A 17,510-nucleotide genomic window follows, 5' to 3' on the forward strand; every position below is an offset into this window, starting at 1 on the left:
GCGGCGAGCTGTGCATGCCGCTACAGTTACACTCCGGGCAGAGCAGGGAGACCCGATGTCCCTGCACTGCCTGGTGGCTGCTATGTGGCCCTTGAGCAGGAGGGGGGGCCCCCAGTGCCAGCATCGGGCCCCCCCCACACACGTCACTGCAACCGCAAGCTCAGTGATGGGAGAGGGAGCGACGCTCCCTCTCCCATCAGTCCCCATAGAGTCCTTTGTGTCTGACGTCTGCCACTGACGTCATCACTTGGCACCCGGCCCTATGTGCTAAAGATGCGTGTGGGTCGGGCGCTGGGAGCAGCGGGGGAAGGAGAGAGGTGAGCATTGTGCTCATTTATTTATTTATTTTTTCTTATTGAAAAAATCTTATGCTACAGACTGCCTATGGAGGATGGGGGAATTATGCTACAGTCTGCCTATGGGGGGTGGGGGAATTATGCTACACACTGCCTATGGGGGGTAGGGGATTATGCTACAGACTGCCAATGGGGGGTGGGGGGATTATGCTACAGACTGCCTATGGGGGGGATTATGCTACAGACTCTGCCTATGGAGGGGGGGATTATGCTACAGATTGCCTATGGGGAGTGCATTATACTATAATGAGGGCTAGCTGGTGCATTATACTATATGAAGGCTATTTATACAGTGTGGGGATTATAGTTAGGGTCATACAGTGTGGGAGATTATGTGGGGTCTTTGCACAGTGTGGGGGCCATCATACAGTATGGGAGATAATGTGGGGTCTTTGTATAGTTAGGGGGCCATCATACAATGTGGGGGATAATGTGGGGTCTTTGTACATTGTGAGGGCCATCATACAGTGTTGAGCCATCAGTTTGGAGGCTACTAACTGGTCAGTATACTGTGTGGGGGGTACTATACAGTGAGGGGGAATTATACTGTGTATAGGAGAGCATCATACTCTGTAGAGGGGAGCTGTACATGGGGGGAGACTCAGGACATTATGAAATGTTAAGTGGGCACTTATCGTTATAGGGGAACTCAGGTTATTGTGACTGTCAAAGGGGCACACAGAGGGCACTTACTTTCTAGGTGGCACAATGTGGGCACTGTTTCTAGGACACTTGCACATGGCATTACTATATTCTAGAGGTTTGTTTTACCATCTAGAGGGCACACAGCAGGTACAGTAATAGGGACATGTACAGCAACAGAGCCTCAGTATTGGGGTATCAGCAGGATGAGGTGTTTGTGCAGGTTGGGAATAGATGGGGACGGGGCCTGAAATGTAAGGAGTCAAATGTGTCTTTGTTGTGATCTCTTCAGACCTGAGACTCTGAGTCCTGGATGGAGGAGTTGTCGTGTTGGTCTGGGCCAGATGGAAAAGATGGGAAAAGTGAACAATTTAATCAGAAAGAACGTCACCTGTAAGGTACTATATATAACTGTGCTGTGATCTCTTATATGTTCTGCAGGACTGACATCTATCAATAGATGTCACCATATGGCGGTAATTTCAGTGTTGGTCTTTGTATAGAGATTATTTTCAGTAACAGTGCGGTCATCTGCTGAGGTTCTCCTACATCCACTATCTGGGTGCACTACCATAGCTGAAATCAGGGTTACCTGGTTAGGGGCCCACTCAGAAGTTTCGCCCGCCCTGAACCAAAACCCTAGCTATGCCTCTGAGTGTACGTACAGTACAGACCAAAAGTTTGGACACACCTTCTCATTTAAAGATTTTTCTGTATTTTCTTGACTATGGAAATTGTACATTCACACTGAAGGCATCAAAACTATGAATTAACACAAGTGGAATTATATACTTCACAAAAAAGTGTGAAACAACTGAAAATATGTCTTATATTCTAGGTTCTTCAAAGTAGCCACCTTTTGCTTTGATGACTGCTTTGCACACTCTTGGCATTCTCTTGCTGAGCTTCAAGAGGTAGTCACCGGAAATGGTCTTCCAACAATCTTGAAGGAGTTCCCAGAGATGCTTAGCACTTGTTGGCCCTTTTGCCTTCACTCTGCGGTCCAGCTCACCCCAAACCATCTCAATTGGGTTCAGGTCTGGTCCCCAACATTGTCACCAGCAAAGCACCCCCACACCATCACACTTCCTCCTCCATGCTTCACGGTGGGAACCAGGCATGTAGGGTCCATCCGTTCACCTTTTCTGCGTCACACAAAGACACGGTGGTTGGAACCAAAGATCTCAAATTTGGACTCATCAGACCAAAGCACAGATTTCCATTGGTCTAATGTCCATTCCTTGTGTTCTTTAGGCCAAACAAGTCTCTTCTGCGTGTTGCCTGTACTTAGCAGTGACTTCCTAGCAGCTATTTTACCATGAAGGCCTGCTGCACAAAGTCTCCTCTTAACAGTTGTTGAAGAGATGTGTCTGCTGCTAGAACTCTGTGTGGCATTGACCTGGTCTCTAATCTGAGCTGCTGTTAACCTGCGATTTCTGAGGCTGGTGACTCAGATAAACTTATCCTCAGAAGCAGAGGTGACTCTTGGTCTTCATTTCCTGGGGCGGTCCTCATGTGAGCCAGTTTCTTTGTAGCGCTTGATGGTTTTTGCAACTGCACTTGGGGACACATTCAAAGTTTTCCCAATTTTTCGGACTGACTGACCTTCATTTCTTAAAGTAATGATGGCCACTCATTTTTCTTTACTTAGCTGTTTTTTTCTTGCCATAATACAAATTCTAACAGTCTATTCAGTAGGACTATCAGCTGTGTATCCACCAGACTTCTCACAACACAACTGACGGTCCCAATCCCACTTGTTAAACCTGACAGGGCATACCTGTGAAGTGAAAACCATTTCCGGTGACTACCTCTTGAAGCTCATCAAGAGAATGCCAAGAGTGTGCAAAGCAGTCATCAAAGCAAAAGGTGGCTACTTTGAAGAACCTAGAATATAAGACATATTTTCTATTGTTTCACACTTTTTTGTTAAGTATATAATTCCACATGTGTTAATTCATAGTTTTGATGCCTTCAGTGTGAATGTACAATTTCCATAGTCAAGAAAATACAGAAAAATCTTTAAATGAGAAGGTGTGTCCAAACTTTTGGTCTGTACTGTATATATGTAGATACTTTATAGTTTATATGTGGATACTTTAGGGTTTGTGTGTGTATATATGTAGCTACTTTAGGATTTGTGTGTATATATGTGGATACTTTAGGGTTCGTGTGTATATATGTAGATTCTTTATAGTTTATATGTGGATACTTTAGGGTTTGTGTGTATATATGTGGATACTTTAGGGTTTGTGTGTATATATGTGGATACTTTAGGGTTTGTGTGTATATATGTGAATACTTTAGGGTTTGTGTGTGTATATGTAGATACTTCAGGGTTTGTGTGTGTATATATGTAGTGCGGTGTAATGCAGAATAAAGAGTCCGGAGGCCTTAGGGGTTAACTTCCAGGGTTTTACTCACGGTGGAGATTGCAGTTGAAAGGCTTCTCCCTGCTCCTCGCGGAGTTCTGCGGTCACCAGAGACGAGGGGGTCCGACAACCTCCAAATAAGTCCAGTGTTCAATCAGAACCCCGCACCAGAGTGTTCCTAGACTTCAGACCGGGTCCTTTCTTGTCTGTGTGTGTGTAGATAGGCCGGGTCTCCCTCTGAACTTCACTCAGAATAAGGGTACGGGTGGCAGCTCCGCTCCTTCCGTTACCCGGTGGGATCCTCAAGGCCTACCGGACTTGCCTGACCAAGTCATAGAGTAGCAAGGTCAGGTGTCGGGGGCCGGTACCCCTTTTGCAGCCGGAATCCCTCTGAATATATCAGCATAGCGAGGACAGGTGGCGTACACCGCTCCGTCTGCATCCCCCTGGGATCCATTTGTGGTGGAGCTACACTCCTGAGCTCCGGGCCTTCTTGGTCATGGTCCTTGACCGGGCTGAGACATACTTTATCTACAACCTGCCCCTCGACCCAAGGCCAGGATACGAGGGCCGTGTCTCCATCCTCTGCAGGTCCACACAGGATCCGCGCTCAGGGAGGGAGATCGCAATCAAAGAACCCAGAACCAAAATGGCTGTGTATTAAATATGAAATATTAAGTGTAAACTAAATGTGAGTCCTCCACCCTCACCCACTAATTGGTTCCCCTAACTCTTGGTTCCCACGTCTCCCAACCTCCAGTAGGGGCAGCACCGGGTGCCTACAAGCCCCCTCTGGTGGGAGAAGTGTGGTGTTGGATGTGGAGGTGAGGTCCTGATCATCGCACCGTTCTTACCTCGAAGGAGGGATACTACACCCCATAACAGAGGTGCAGCATCCCTGTGGCTGTCGAACCCTCAGGGGCGCCACATTCCCCCCTGGAGAAACACAGCACGTCCGCGGGCTGTAAAAGAGCAATACTTGGTACAGTTTTTGTTTTTTTTCATATATAACAGTAAACAATCTTCCCATTATGGGAGGCACTTCTTCTTTAACGTTACAAACGGCATACAATATAAAAGTACAAAAGTCTAAAAATATAAAAGAATAAAACCATCCAGAGACATTTTTGCAAAGACAGACGGGTTAAAGTGCAAGGATGAAGAATCAGTTCAGATGCGCGAGGGACCTGTCCCAAACCCCCATCGTAGGCCCTGGGGTGGCTGCAGGGCATGAAGATCCCGAGTTGGACCTCCAGGAGAGCCACTCCAGACAGGTTTTTCTTCTGAGGTCTGAGGTAGAAATAGCCACGGTTTTACATAAAACCAATAAGGAGCACCTAAAGAGATGCAAACTATTTACAGGTTAGGAGTCTGTCTGCTGCAAGTCCGCAGGGACAAATGTCTCTAGAAACCGGGAGAGCAAATTAAAACATAAACATAACAACTTTAAACAAGTTACAGCCGCCAGGGCTGCTTAATTCTCGGGTCCCCACCTGGGGAAAGGCTCATTCCTCCCGACGGAGGCTAACCGGTCCTCTAAGGGTGAGCGCGAGGGGGCATCGCTCCCGGACACCTTGTGGACATCCAGGGCGTACCACCCCCTCACCCCGTGGTGGCGGGTGTACGTGACTATGTCACCCGGGAAGAGGTTCCGGCCAGGGTGTCCCTTTTTCAGCCACGGCTCGACGTCCTGCCGACTGACGAAGACGTCGTGCTCATGCTGGGAACTTCGAATGAATCCCCACCCCGCCTCATGGTGGAAGCGGACAACTTGCCCTTCCACACGGGGGCTTGGATGGGTCGCCTCCTCTTGGCGGGCCTGGGACTTTGCAGCCTTGGCGCGCACCTCGAGGCACTCGCAGCGGACTTCCCTCTGGCGTTGCTCCTGGTCGAGCTGGGAGATCTGCTGACGGCACAGCTCGCTCCTCCTGCGCGCTTCAGCCCGGGTCTCCCGGGGGAAGCCCATCAGGTCCCCCCCCTGGTTGTCCCAGGCCCACTCCTCAGCCGCCGGCCAGGTGACTGTCGGTGCGGGCAGCGGTGTCATCAGGGGCTGCTGCGGGTCCTCTGCAAGTGCGGACCAGTCCAGGTTGGGGTCGATGGACACCCCAGAAAACTCAGGTCCTCCCGAGTGAGGAGTTGGGCAGCAGTGCAGGTCACCGCCGATAGCAGAAGCTTGAAGCTCCGGGGCAAAGACCTGCTCCCAGGTGACCGCGCCGGGCAGCAGGTACTCGGCCATGAGGTCCAGTACGGGCACGGTAGGCTCAGCAGCCAAGGCAGGGGTAGCACACTCACCCGCCTCTGGGCTGCTTGCGACCTCTGTCACCGCTTCTTCCTGAGCTTCGGCTCCTTGGCGGCGGGTCCGGATGCGCAGCAGCATTTCCTCCCGCCACGCAGCAGTCGCCGCTTTCGGGGCCTCATCCAGTCTCCGTGCAGGACCCAGGGCTTCCTGGTGGAGAAATTCAATATCTCCCGCTGTGAGGATCCTGCCGACTACGCCAGTTGTGTGATGCGTGGAAGCCCTACCCTGGGAGATGGGGGACTTGGAGCCGGGTCCTATGTTGTCGATGGGGGGTGCAGCCGTGGCCTGAACCCGCTCCGTGCCCAGGGCCGTCACATTAAAAAGGATTGTACGGGCTTATCCGGGTTGAGTGGCTGATCTCGACTACGCCACCTGTGGCACCTGGTGAAGGCCACCAGCGCTGCTGCAGACCGCTGAGGCAGGGTGTTATGGTAGCCGTCGTTGGTACTACTCCCCACAGGCGGAGTAGGGCCTCAGGGCAGAGAGACAGGATGGAGGGGGTTGTAGTATAGGAGGTCTGGTGCTGCGCAGTGCGGTGTAATGCAGAATAAAGAGTCCGGAGGCCTTAGGGGTTAACTTCCAGGGTTTTACTCACGGTGGAGATTGCAGTTGAAAGGCTTCTCCCTGCTCCTCGCGGAGTTCTGCGGTCACCAAAGACGGGGGGGGTCCGACAACCTCCGAATAAGTCCAGTGTTAAATCAGGACCCCGCACCAGAGCGTGCCTAGACTTCAGACCGGGTCCTTTCCTGTCTGTGTGTGTGTAGATAGGCAGGGTACGGGTGGCAGTGTAGCACCCCGAGGACTCGGCTGCTACAGGGGTATTGGACCTCAAACCAGAGGTGTGGTATTCCACTCCCGGGTAAGGATGGAGTGTGGGACTGAGCTCAGTAGGCTGCATGCACTACATACATCCCATTTCCGGGGGACAGAACTACGGTACTCCCACCAAGTAGATGTGCAGGTACGACAGCGTCTGTCCCTGGCTGGAGTGGGAGGGGGGGTGGAACATCCCAGTAGTGTAGGGGCAGATAGGGGAGGGGCTCTGGGCATAGAGATAGGAGCCCATTGGGTGCTGGTCACCTGGGCTCACACATAGAGGGAGTATATATGGTGGGCACCATCTTAGGAACAGGGTCAGAGAGTCCAGGAGAAGCAGAGCAGAGGAGCTCAGCCAGGAGGGCTGACAGGGAGCTGTGGCTCCGGCTGGGCCCAGCTCCAGGGCCAGGCCTGAAGCAGAGAGGAAGAAGAAAGGCCCAGAGACGCAGAGCCAGAGGGAACCCTGAGATCCCAGAATTAAGCCAGAAGGGTGAAGGGTTGGCAGAAGAGGGCACCGGATCCCAAGCTGGCGGAGGCAAAAGTAACCCTTAACCAGGAACCGGAGGTCGTGGTCAAGTTTTGCCACGACCCTCACCACATCCACCAGGAAGGTACACCACGAGTAGGGTCAGGAAAGCCAGAGAAGGTTTTGCCATTGAGAAGGCCCAAGGGAACCGGACAAAGGTGGATCCCTGGTGGGGACGGCCAGCAGAGAGAGAAAGAGAAGGGAGCTCAGGACCACGCTCCAGAACTGCCTGGGGGTTAGCCGAGTCCCACACCTGGTGAATGCAGCACGGCTCGGGTGGTCACTCAAGGCCAGAGTGACTGAAGGAACACCTGTGAGTAAAAACCCTGAAACTGCATCTCACGTCTCTGACTCTCCTTTCTGCACTATCACTACCTCCATCATCCGCACCAGCTGCCCTGAGGCCATACCCCTCCCGTTGGGGGTTATACCACCATCGCTGCACACATACTACCGGCCTCAGCGGACTGTTCTGCAGCGGCGGCCTTGTGACCGCAAATCAACGGGTGGCGTAGTCGACACAGAAACAACATCTACCAAGACTGCCACACACTTAGTTTGACACCCTAGGCACGGACCGGGTCACCGCCACGAGGACTACTACCCCTGTCAGATCCGGCTCTGGGTATCCCCTGAACATGGCCCAGGGGGTGCGTCAACTTTGGTGTAGTCGGCAGGATCACGTGCCCGCAACCACCGGGTACTGCGTGCCTGAAGAAAAGTCTATAAGTACCGTAAGAAGGAGTCTCCCGCCAGTTCCGGAGGGTCCCCGCCATCGGACGCCATCTCGGATCATTTCCCGCCGGTTGCCCGCCATCTGCAGCCTTTTCCCGCCATCCACGGAGTTTCCCGCCACTGGGAGACGATTCCCGCCATCAGAGAAGATTTCCCGCCCTGGCAGAGCGGACGCCATTATGGGCGTGCCAGAGGGTGGCAAGAGACCACCTCCCATCGTGGGCCAGGTCTAAGAATGGTGCCAAAAGCGAAGACCGCCCCCACCATCAGAGACTGTAATGATTGAGATGTCCGTCAGCGTGGGGGGTCTGCCCCTGGGACTGACAATCACCAAGCTGCCCCGGGACCACCCTCAGTGTGGGCGGATCAAGAACAAAAGAGAGAGGATGGGTGCAGCCTGGAGGAGTCTGGGGAGGTCGCACCCGGAGATGGAGGGAGAGTCAGGCAGCACCGACCCTGTGGTCAGGAGCCTGTTGCAAGCCACCACCCCACAAGACCTGGTGGAGATCCTGGCACAGCTCCCCCGAGACCGGGAGCGTGCACAGACCGCGCTAGAGGGCCTCGCACGGAGGATGGCCCAGGTGCAGCGAGAAACGCTGACTGAATGGAGTCGGGAGATGGCCCAGCAGGCTGGAACCCGCCAGCGGAGCACGCCACCCGAGACGAGGAGTCTGACCGCCTCTGAGGATGGTGCAGGAGGAATGAAGGCCGGAGACGACGCCGTGGAAGGAGCTGAAGAGACGGAGGCAGGTAAAGGGGACGTCACTACCCCAAGCCTAGAAACCGTGAGCCTGCCCCAGCTCCCCGTCGCAGAGCCCGAAATTCCCCCTACCGTGCCCGTCGCTGCACCGCCACCGCTCCAGACTAGGCCTCAAGCAGGAGCCGCGGCCACGCCCCCTGTGACGTCACGCGCCTCAACCCCGAGCGCGGCCAAGCAGGAGACGCCACCGGCCTGGTCGCAGGGCCGAGTACCCCCGGGCGCCGCAGTTCCAACAGAGCCCTCTATCTCCACCAAGTCGCTGGCCTGGTCGCAAGGTCGAGTGCCCCCGGGCGCCGCCGTCTCCACAGTGCCCTTTACCTTTAGAGTGCCACCGGCCTGGTCGCAAGGCCTGGTGAATCCGGGGGCCGCTACCACCATCGTGCCCTCAACCTCCACCGTGCTACCCTTGGGTGAAGACCTGTTCGCCCAGCACACTTGCCCGGATGGGCAGCCCTTTGAGTGGCCACCGGAATACATCCATCCCCGATTCCGGAAGGAAAGGCCCCTGTGTGAGCCCCTGATCCCGGCTCCGGCGCCTGTCAAGATCGTCCCGCTCCCGTTGGAGGAAGCCCAATTCGAATGGGACCCCACCGGAGAAAACCTCATTGGGTTCACCCATGAGACCCGGGCGGCCGCAGCCCAGCGAGCAGAGTGCTGCCGGCAACAGCTGGAGGTCTTCGACCGGGAACGGCGAGAGAGACGGGTCCGCGAGGAGCGGCTGCAAGTACAGAGTGCGGAACAGAAAAGCCGGACCAGACGAAACTCCCGTGCAGCCCATGGTCCCCGCGCCACCGGGACCGTAATCAAGTTTCAACTGCAGCACGGTTGGGGTTTTATCCGGGACCACAGAACCCCCGGCGACGTCTTTGTCACCCGCAGGGACGTCGAGAGCCATCTGCCGGAGGGACACAGAGGACGTGATCTTTACCTGGGTGATGAGGTCACCTTCACCCGGCATCAATGTGCCAAAGGTCCATATGCTCTCCATGTGCACAGATTGACTGAGGAAGAGCTGCGGTTCGAGGAAGGTCAAGAGGACCCGGACGGGTCTGAAGATTACCCTCAAGAAGGAGCAGGAGGATGCCGTTATTAAAGTACGGTACAGTGAAGCTGTAAATGGTTACCCGTAAGGGTACAAGAACTGTTACCAGTAAAGTATAGTCCCCGTAGGGACCAGCAAACTGTTACCCGTGTGTCCCTATCCCTTAACAGGCTGAGGACTGTGAGCAGCCATCCCTTATTCCCACTGACCGAGGACTGAGAGCGGTCGTTCTTTCCCTCTACCTGGCCGAGGACTGAGAGCGGCCATACCCTTGTAAATAGTTGCGCTTCCTAAGGCGCCCCCTACCGGTTTTATAGGAGGATTACTGTTTTTCTCCCAGTGACTGTGGCACTTTACCTGGTCACAAGTGCACCGTGGCCAGAAGCTCAAGAACATTTTATATAAAAAAAAAAAAAAAATTGATATTGCTAGAATCTGATAATGTTTATAATGTTTTATATGTTGGTGTATGTTTTAAAAAGTTTGTATGTTTTGGTATGTTTTATTCTTTTACAGCCCGAGGACGTGCTGTGATTTACCAGGGGGGAATGTAGCACCCCGAGGACTCGGCTGCTACAGGGGTATTGCACCTCAAACCAGAGGTGTGGTATTCCACTCCCGGGTAAGGATGGAGTGTGGGACTGAGCTCAGTAGGCTGCATGCACTACATACATCCCATTTCCGGGGGACAGAACTACGGTACTCCCACCAAGTAGATGTGCAGGTACGACAGCGTCTGTCCCTGGCTGGAGTGGGAGGGGGGGTGGAACATCCCAGTAGTGTAGGGGCAGATAGGGGAGGGGCTCTGGGCATAGAGATAGGAGCCCATTGGGTGCTGGTCACCTGGGCTCACACATAGAGGGAGTATATATGGTGGGCACCTTCTTAGGAACAGGGTCAGAGAGTCCAGGAGAAGCAGAGCAGAGGAGCTCAGCCAGGAGGGCTGACAGGGAGCTGTGGCTCCGGCTGGGCCCAGCTCTAGGGCCAGGCCTGAAGCAGAGAGGAAGAAGAAAGGCCCAGAGACGCAGAGCCAGAGGGAACCCTGAGATCCCAGAATTAAGCCAGAAGGGTGAAGGGTTGGCAGAAGAGGGCACCGGATCCCAAGCTGGCGGAGGCAAAAGTAACCCTTAACCAGGAACCGGAGGTCGTGGTCAAGTTTTGCCACGACCCTCACCACATCCACCAGGAAGGTACACCACGAGTAGGGTCAGGAAAGCCAGAGAAGGTTTTGCCATTGAGAAGGCCCAAGGGAACCGGACAAAGGTGGATCCCTGGTGGGGACGGCCAGCAGAGAGAGAAAGAGAAGGGAGCTCAGGACCACGCTCCAGAACTGCCTGGGGGTTAGCCGAGTCCCACACCTGGTGAATGCAGCACGGCTCGGGTGGTCACTCAAGGCCAGAGTGACTGAAGGAACACCTGTGAGTAAAAACCCTGAAACTGCATCTCACGTCTCTGACTCTCCTTTCTGCACTATCACTACCTCCATCATCCGCACCAGCTGCCCTGAGGCCATACCCCTCCCGTTGGGGGTTATACCACCATCGCTGCACACATACTACAGGCCTCAGCGGACTGTTCTGCAGCGGCGGCCTTGTGACCGCAAATCAACGGGTGGCGTAGTCGACACAGAAACAACATCTACCAAGACTGCCACACACTTAGTTTGACACCCTGGGCACGGACCGGGTCACCGCCACGAGGACTACTACCCCTGTCAGATCCGGCTCCGGGTATCCCCTGAACATGGCCCAGGGGGTGCGTCAGCAGCTCCGCTCCTTCCGTTACCCGGTGGGATCCTCGGGGCCTACCGGACTTGCCTGACCAGGACATAGAGTAGCAAGGTCAGGTGTCGGGGGCCGGTACCCCTTTTGCAGCCGTAATCCCTCTGAATATATCAGCATAGCGAGGACAGGTGGCGTACACTGCTCCGTCTGCATCCCCCTGGGATCCATTTGCGGTGCAGCTACACTCCTGAACTCCGGGCCTTCTTGGTCATGGTCCTTGACCGGGCTGAGACATACTTTATCTACAACCTGCCCCTCGACCGAAGGCCAGGATACGAGCGCCGTGCCTCCATCCTCTGCAGGTCCACACAGGATCCACGCTCAGGGAGGGAGATCACGATCAAAGAACCCAGAACCAAAATGGCTGTGTATTAAATATGAAATATTAAGTGTAAACTAAATGTGAGGCCTCCACCCTCACCCACTAATTGGTTCCCCTAACTCTTGGTTCCCCAGTCTCCCAACCTCCAGTAGGGGCAGCACCGGGTGCCTACAAGCCCCCTCTGGTGGGAGAAGTGTGGTGTTGGATGTGGAGGTGAGGTCCTGATCATTGCACCGTTCTTACCTCGAAGGAGGGATACTACACCCCATAACAGAGGTGCAGCATCCCTGTGGAGGTCGAACCCTCAGGGGCGCCACATGTATATATGTGGATACTTTAGGGTTTGTGTGTGTATATATGTAGATACTTTAGGGCTTGTGTATGTATATATGTAGATACTTTAGGGTTTGTGTGTGTGTGTATATGTGTAGATACTTTAGGGTTTGTGTGTGTATATATGTAGATACTTTAGGGTTTGTGTGTGTATATATGTAGATACTTTAGGGTTTGTGGGTGTATATATGAGGATACTTTAGGGTTTGTGTGTGTATATATGTAGATACTTTAGGGTTTGTGTGTGTATATATGTAGATACTTTAGGGTTTGTGTGTGTATATGTAGATACTTTAGGGTTTGTGTGTATATATGTAGATACTTTAGGGTTTGTGTGTGTATATATGTAGATACTTTAGGGTTTGTGTGTATATATATGTAGATACTTTAGGGTTTGTGTGTGTATATATGTAGATACTTTAGGGTTGTGTGTGTATATATGTAGATACTTTAGGGTTTGTGTGTGTGTGTATATACAGTGCAGACCAAAAGTTTGGACACACCATCTCATTTAAAGATTTTTCTGTATTTTCATAACTATGAAAATTGTACATTCACACTGAAGGCATCAAAACTATGAATTAACACATGTGGAATTATATACTTAACAAAAAAGTGGGAAATAACTGAAAATATGTCTTATATTCTAGGTTCTTCAAAGTAGCCACCTTTTGCTTTGATGACTGCTTTGCACACTCTTGGCATTATCTTGATGAGCTTCAAGAGGTAGTCACCGGAAATGTTTTTCACTTCACAGGTGTGCCCTGTAAGGTTTAATAAGTGGGATTTCTTGCCTTATAAATGGGGTTGGGACCATCAGTTGTGTTGTGCAGGACTCTGGTGGATACACAGCTGATAGTCCTACTGAATAGGCAGATAGAATTAGTATTATGGCAAGAAAAAAGCAGCTAAGTAAAGAAAAACGAGTGGCCATCATTACTTTAAGAAATGAAGGTCAGTCAGTCCGAAAAATTGGGAAAACATTGAAAGTGTCCCTGTTATGATCTGCTACAAGCACTAAGGAAAGAAAGGAGATCTGTCTCTACAATAGAACTAAGCTAGATCCCTACGATGTAACGGGGAACCTGATCCTGCGATCAGACCAGCTAAAGTCCTCGGCTAGTCTGTACGAAGACCTATAGATGCAAGGGAGGGATCCCTACAAGAACTAGGGACTGGGATAAAGTTGGACACCTCCTAGCAGAAATTGTAGCAGTAAAAGACAAACACACAACATAGAACATAAAGGTCCGAAGACCTAGCTAAACTGACTGAGAAAGGTAACTAAGCACCAGGCTAGCTTAAGAGTAGAAATTACAATGAAGTCCAGCAAGGCCAGGAGGGCGGAGCAGGATTAAATAGGCAAAAAAGGTCATGTGACCAGCAAGATAGAAAAAACCTAACAGGAGAGTTCTAACAGCACCCCCTCTTCTATGAGGATCCTCCGGATCCCCTAGACCCAGGCTTATCAGGAAACCTCTTGTGAAACGCTCTGACAAGTCTGGAAGCAGAAACATCATCCGCCCTCACCCATGAGTTATCCTCGGGTCCGAAACCCTTCCAAGAGACGAGATACTGCAAACTCCCTCTATACCGTCTAGAATTTAGGATGCGGGAAATTTCGTATTCCCCGTCCTCCACCACCGGAGGAACAGTGGCAGAGGCGTCTCCATCCGACACATAAGCTCTTTTCAACAGAGAAACATGAAACACTGGATTAATCTTCCAGGAGGTAGGAACCTCCAACCTAACAGCAGATTGGTTAACTACCTGAAGCACCTTAAAGGGCCCTACAAACTTGGGACCCAATTTTTTAGAAGGAATTCTCAACCGCAGATTCTTAGAGGACAACCAAACCATGTCACCAATAGCAAACAAAACCTCTTGCCGTTTCCTATCAAAGTACCTCTTAGATTTTTTGTTAGCCTCCTGAAGATTACCACGCACGTCCGTCCAAACTCTCTCCAAATCACCGGAAAAACTCTCCTCCTCAGGCACAGCCGATACCAATTTGGAGAATGACCCAAAAGACGGATGTCTCCCAGAACAACAAAAAAAAGGTGAACAACCAGCAGAAGAGGATGTATGGTTGTTAAGAGCAAACTCAGCAAGTGGCAGAAACTCAGACCACCCCTCCTGATTGTCTGCCACAAAACAACGCAAGAACTGCTCAACATCCTGATTCTTCCTTTCTGTCTGGCCATTAGACTCAGGATGATATCCGGATGAAAACGACAAATGAACTCCCAACCTGTCACAAAAGGCACGCCAAAAACAAGCCACGAACTGAGGTCCCCTATCCGAAACAATGTCAGTAGGAACGCCATGTAGTCTGACAATTTCCTTGACAAAGGCCTTAGCGAGTGTCTTAGCGCAGGGCAGTTTGATGAAAGGAACCAAGTGACACATCTTGCTAAAACGGTCCACGACCACCCAGATGACTGTGAAACCCTCAGAGGGGGGAAGGTCAGTAATAAAGTCCATAGCCAGATGTGTCCAAGGTGCACTAGGAACCTCCAGAGGACAAAGCAACCCCGCTGCAGGAGTATGTGAAGACTTAGATCTAGCACACACCGTACATTGACGCACCCACTTAATGACTTCCTTCTGCCATCCAGGCCACCAAAAACTGCGACCCACAAGTCTCTTGGTCTCAGAAATTCCTGGATGACCTGCCAACCAAGACTCATGACACTCAACAAACAAATCTCTCCTAAAGGTCCTAGGCACAAACAACCTCCCATGGGGAGTGTTAGATGGGGCATTCTCCTGTGCTTTAAGAATCTCATCTTCCAAAACGGAGTCCAATGCAGCAATCACAACACCTTTTTGTAAAATGCTCCCCTCCTCCTCAGCACCGACCATGGGAGAAAAGCTGCGAGACAAAGCATCAGCTTTAACATTCTTGGTACCCGGGATGTAAGTAACGGAAAAATTAAACCACGAGAAAAAAAGTGCCCACCTAGCCTGACGGGCATTCAAGCGCTTGGCAGCATCAAGATAGATCAGATTTTTATGATCAGATTACCAATATCGTAATTAAGTTCAGTCTCAGAAAATTTTTTTGAAAAAAAAGCACAGGGATGTACGCCATCCTTGTTTTTCTGAGACAACACCGCACCGACCCCCACCGAAGAAGCATCAATCTCAACCAAAAACGGCTTAGTCACATCAGGCTGCATAAGGATGGGAGCAGAGCTGAACCTCTCCTTTAGAAACACAAAAGCTTCAATGGCCTCAGTAGTCCACTGAACCGCATTAGCACCTTTCCTGGTGAGATCGGTCAGTGGTTTGACAATAATAGAAAATTTTTTAATGAATTTTCTGTAATAATTGGCGAAACCCAAAAACCTCTGTATCGATTTCAAACCAATAGGCCTAGGCCATTCCTGCACAGCTTGAACTTTCACCGGGTCCATCTCAAAGCCCTCGCTGGAGATAATGTAGCCCAAAAAACTAATTCTCTGTACAGCGAACTCACATTTCTCCAGCTTAGCAAAAAGCGAATTGTCAATTAATAACTGTAATACCTCACGTACGCTCCGCCAATGAGACTCCAGATCCAGTGAATAAATCTAAATGTCATCCAAATACACAACCACATTTTTGCCGATCAAAGGTCTAAGGATGTCATTAGTAAGATTCTGAAAAAATGCTGGAGCATTGGTAAGACCAAAAGGCATAACCAGATTCTCAAAATGACCCACAGGAGTGTTAAAAGCAGTCTTCCATTCATCACCCTCCTTCATGCGCAACACATTTGTATGCCCCCCGGAGATCAATTTTAGAGAACCACTTGGCCCCCACTAACTGGTTAAACAAATCAGGAATCAATGGCAGTGGGTAAGGATTGCGTACAGTAATTTTATTAATCTCACGAAAATCCAGACAAGGACGTAAACCGCCTTCCTTTTTTTTAACAAAAAAAAATCCAACAGCCACAGGAGACTTGGAAGGCCTAATGTGACCGTCGGCCAAGCTTGTCTGTATGTATTCCTCCAAAGCCTTTCTCTCAGGAATAGTCAGATTAAATAAACGACTTTTAGGAAGAGTCGCTCCAGGAACAAACTCAATGGTACAATCATAGTCTCTATGGGGAGGCAAAATTTGTGACTCCTCCTCAGAAAAAACTCTCCAAAAATCCTGAATAGGTACAGGTAATTCCCCTTTTTCCACCGCAGCAATACGTCCGTTACAACACTTGTCATAACACTTAGGGCTCCAAGACTTAATTTCATTGGTAGACCAATCCAGTACAGGATTGTGCAATTTTAACCAGGGTAACCCCAAAACTACTGGAGAAGGCAAATTATTTAATACTACCAAATCCAAATTTTCTTGGTGAACACCATTAATAGTGAGGGGAAATTCACAGACCTTGTGAGTAACACTCTTCAAGGGGGAGCCATCGACAGAAACCACAGCAATAGGGGATGACAAAGGTTTGGGTTTTAATTTAAGTTTTTCCAAGAATCCCCCATCAATCACATTCAGAGTAGAACCACAATCCACAAATACCCGAAATTCAATTAATTCTTCCTGAGCAGCAGTAGTAGCAGAAAGAAATACCCCCTTAGTATTTAAACAGTCTATACAGGCGTAACTGACCTTTTTTTTTTCTTTGTTCATACGAAGCACACAGTTCTTAATAAAATGGTCAGATTTCCCGCAATAAAAGCACAAACCTTCAGAAGACCTGCGGTCTTTTTCCTGAGAGCGGGGTGCCATCGCCCCAATCTCCATCAGCTCTCCAATGTCAGTACAGACCCTCTCAAGACTCGGAGCTGACATGGCAGAGGATTTACTCTCATTAACCCTTGCACGCAGTCTCCTGTCCACCCGTATAGCTAATTGCATTGCCTCCTGCAAGTTTCCAGGTGTGGGATAAGCAATCAGCAAATCCTTAACCCTTTCACCTAGCCCCGCAAGAAACAAACTTTTCAAAGCTGAATCGTTCCACCCCACCTGGGCAGACCACCGACGGAAGTGAGAACAATATTTTTCCACATTACCTGATCGCTGCCTCAAACGTCTCAATTCAGTCTCAGCTGATGAGACACGATCAGGATCATCATACAACAAACCCAAAGCAGAAAAAAAACTATCAACTGATCTAAAGCATGGATCACTAGGTTGGAGAGAAAAGGCCCATCCCTGAGGTTCTTTGCGCAAAAGTGACATTATGAACCCTATGCGCTGTGATTCATCACCAGAGGATCTGAGTCTCAAACGAAAATACAACAAACAAGCATTTTTAAAGGAAAATAATTCTTGTTGATCACCAAAAAATAAATCAGGCAAACGTACCTTTGGCTCCACAAAATGTGCTCCAGAACAGCTACTCACATGTTGTTGGAGCTCGGCCACCTCCAGAGAGAGTCCCTGCAGGCGTTGAGCCAAATCCTGAACCGACACCATGATGGAAACTGGAGGTCTTTCCTTAGAGATATTTTTGGGCTGGACTTACTGTTATGATCTGCTACAAGCACTAAGGAAAGAAAGGAGATCTGTCCCTACAATAGA

Source organism: Phyllobates terribilis, unplaced genomic scaffold (genome assembly GCF_046119375.1).
Source record: "Phyllobates terribilis strain yellow unplaced genomic scaffold, ASM4611937v1 Scaffold_4__5_contigs__length_816908805, whole genome shotgun sequence".
NCBI lineage: Eukaryota > Metazoa > Chordata > Amphibia > Anura > Dendrobatidae > Phyllobates > Phyllobates terribilis.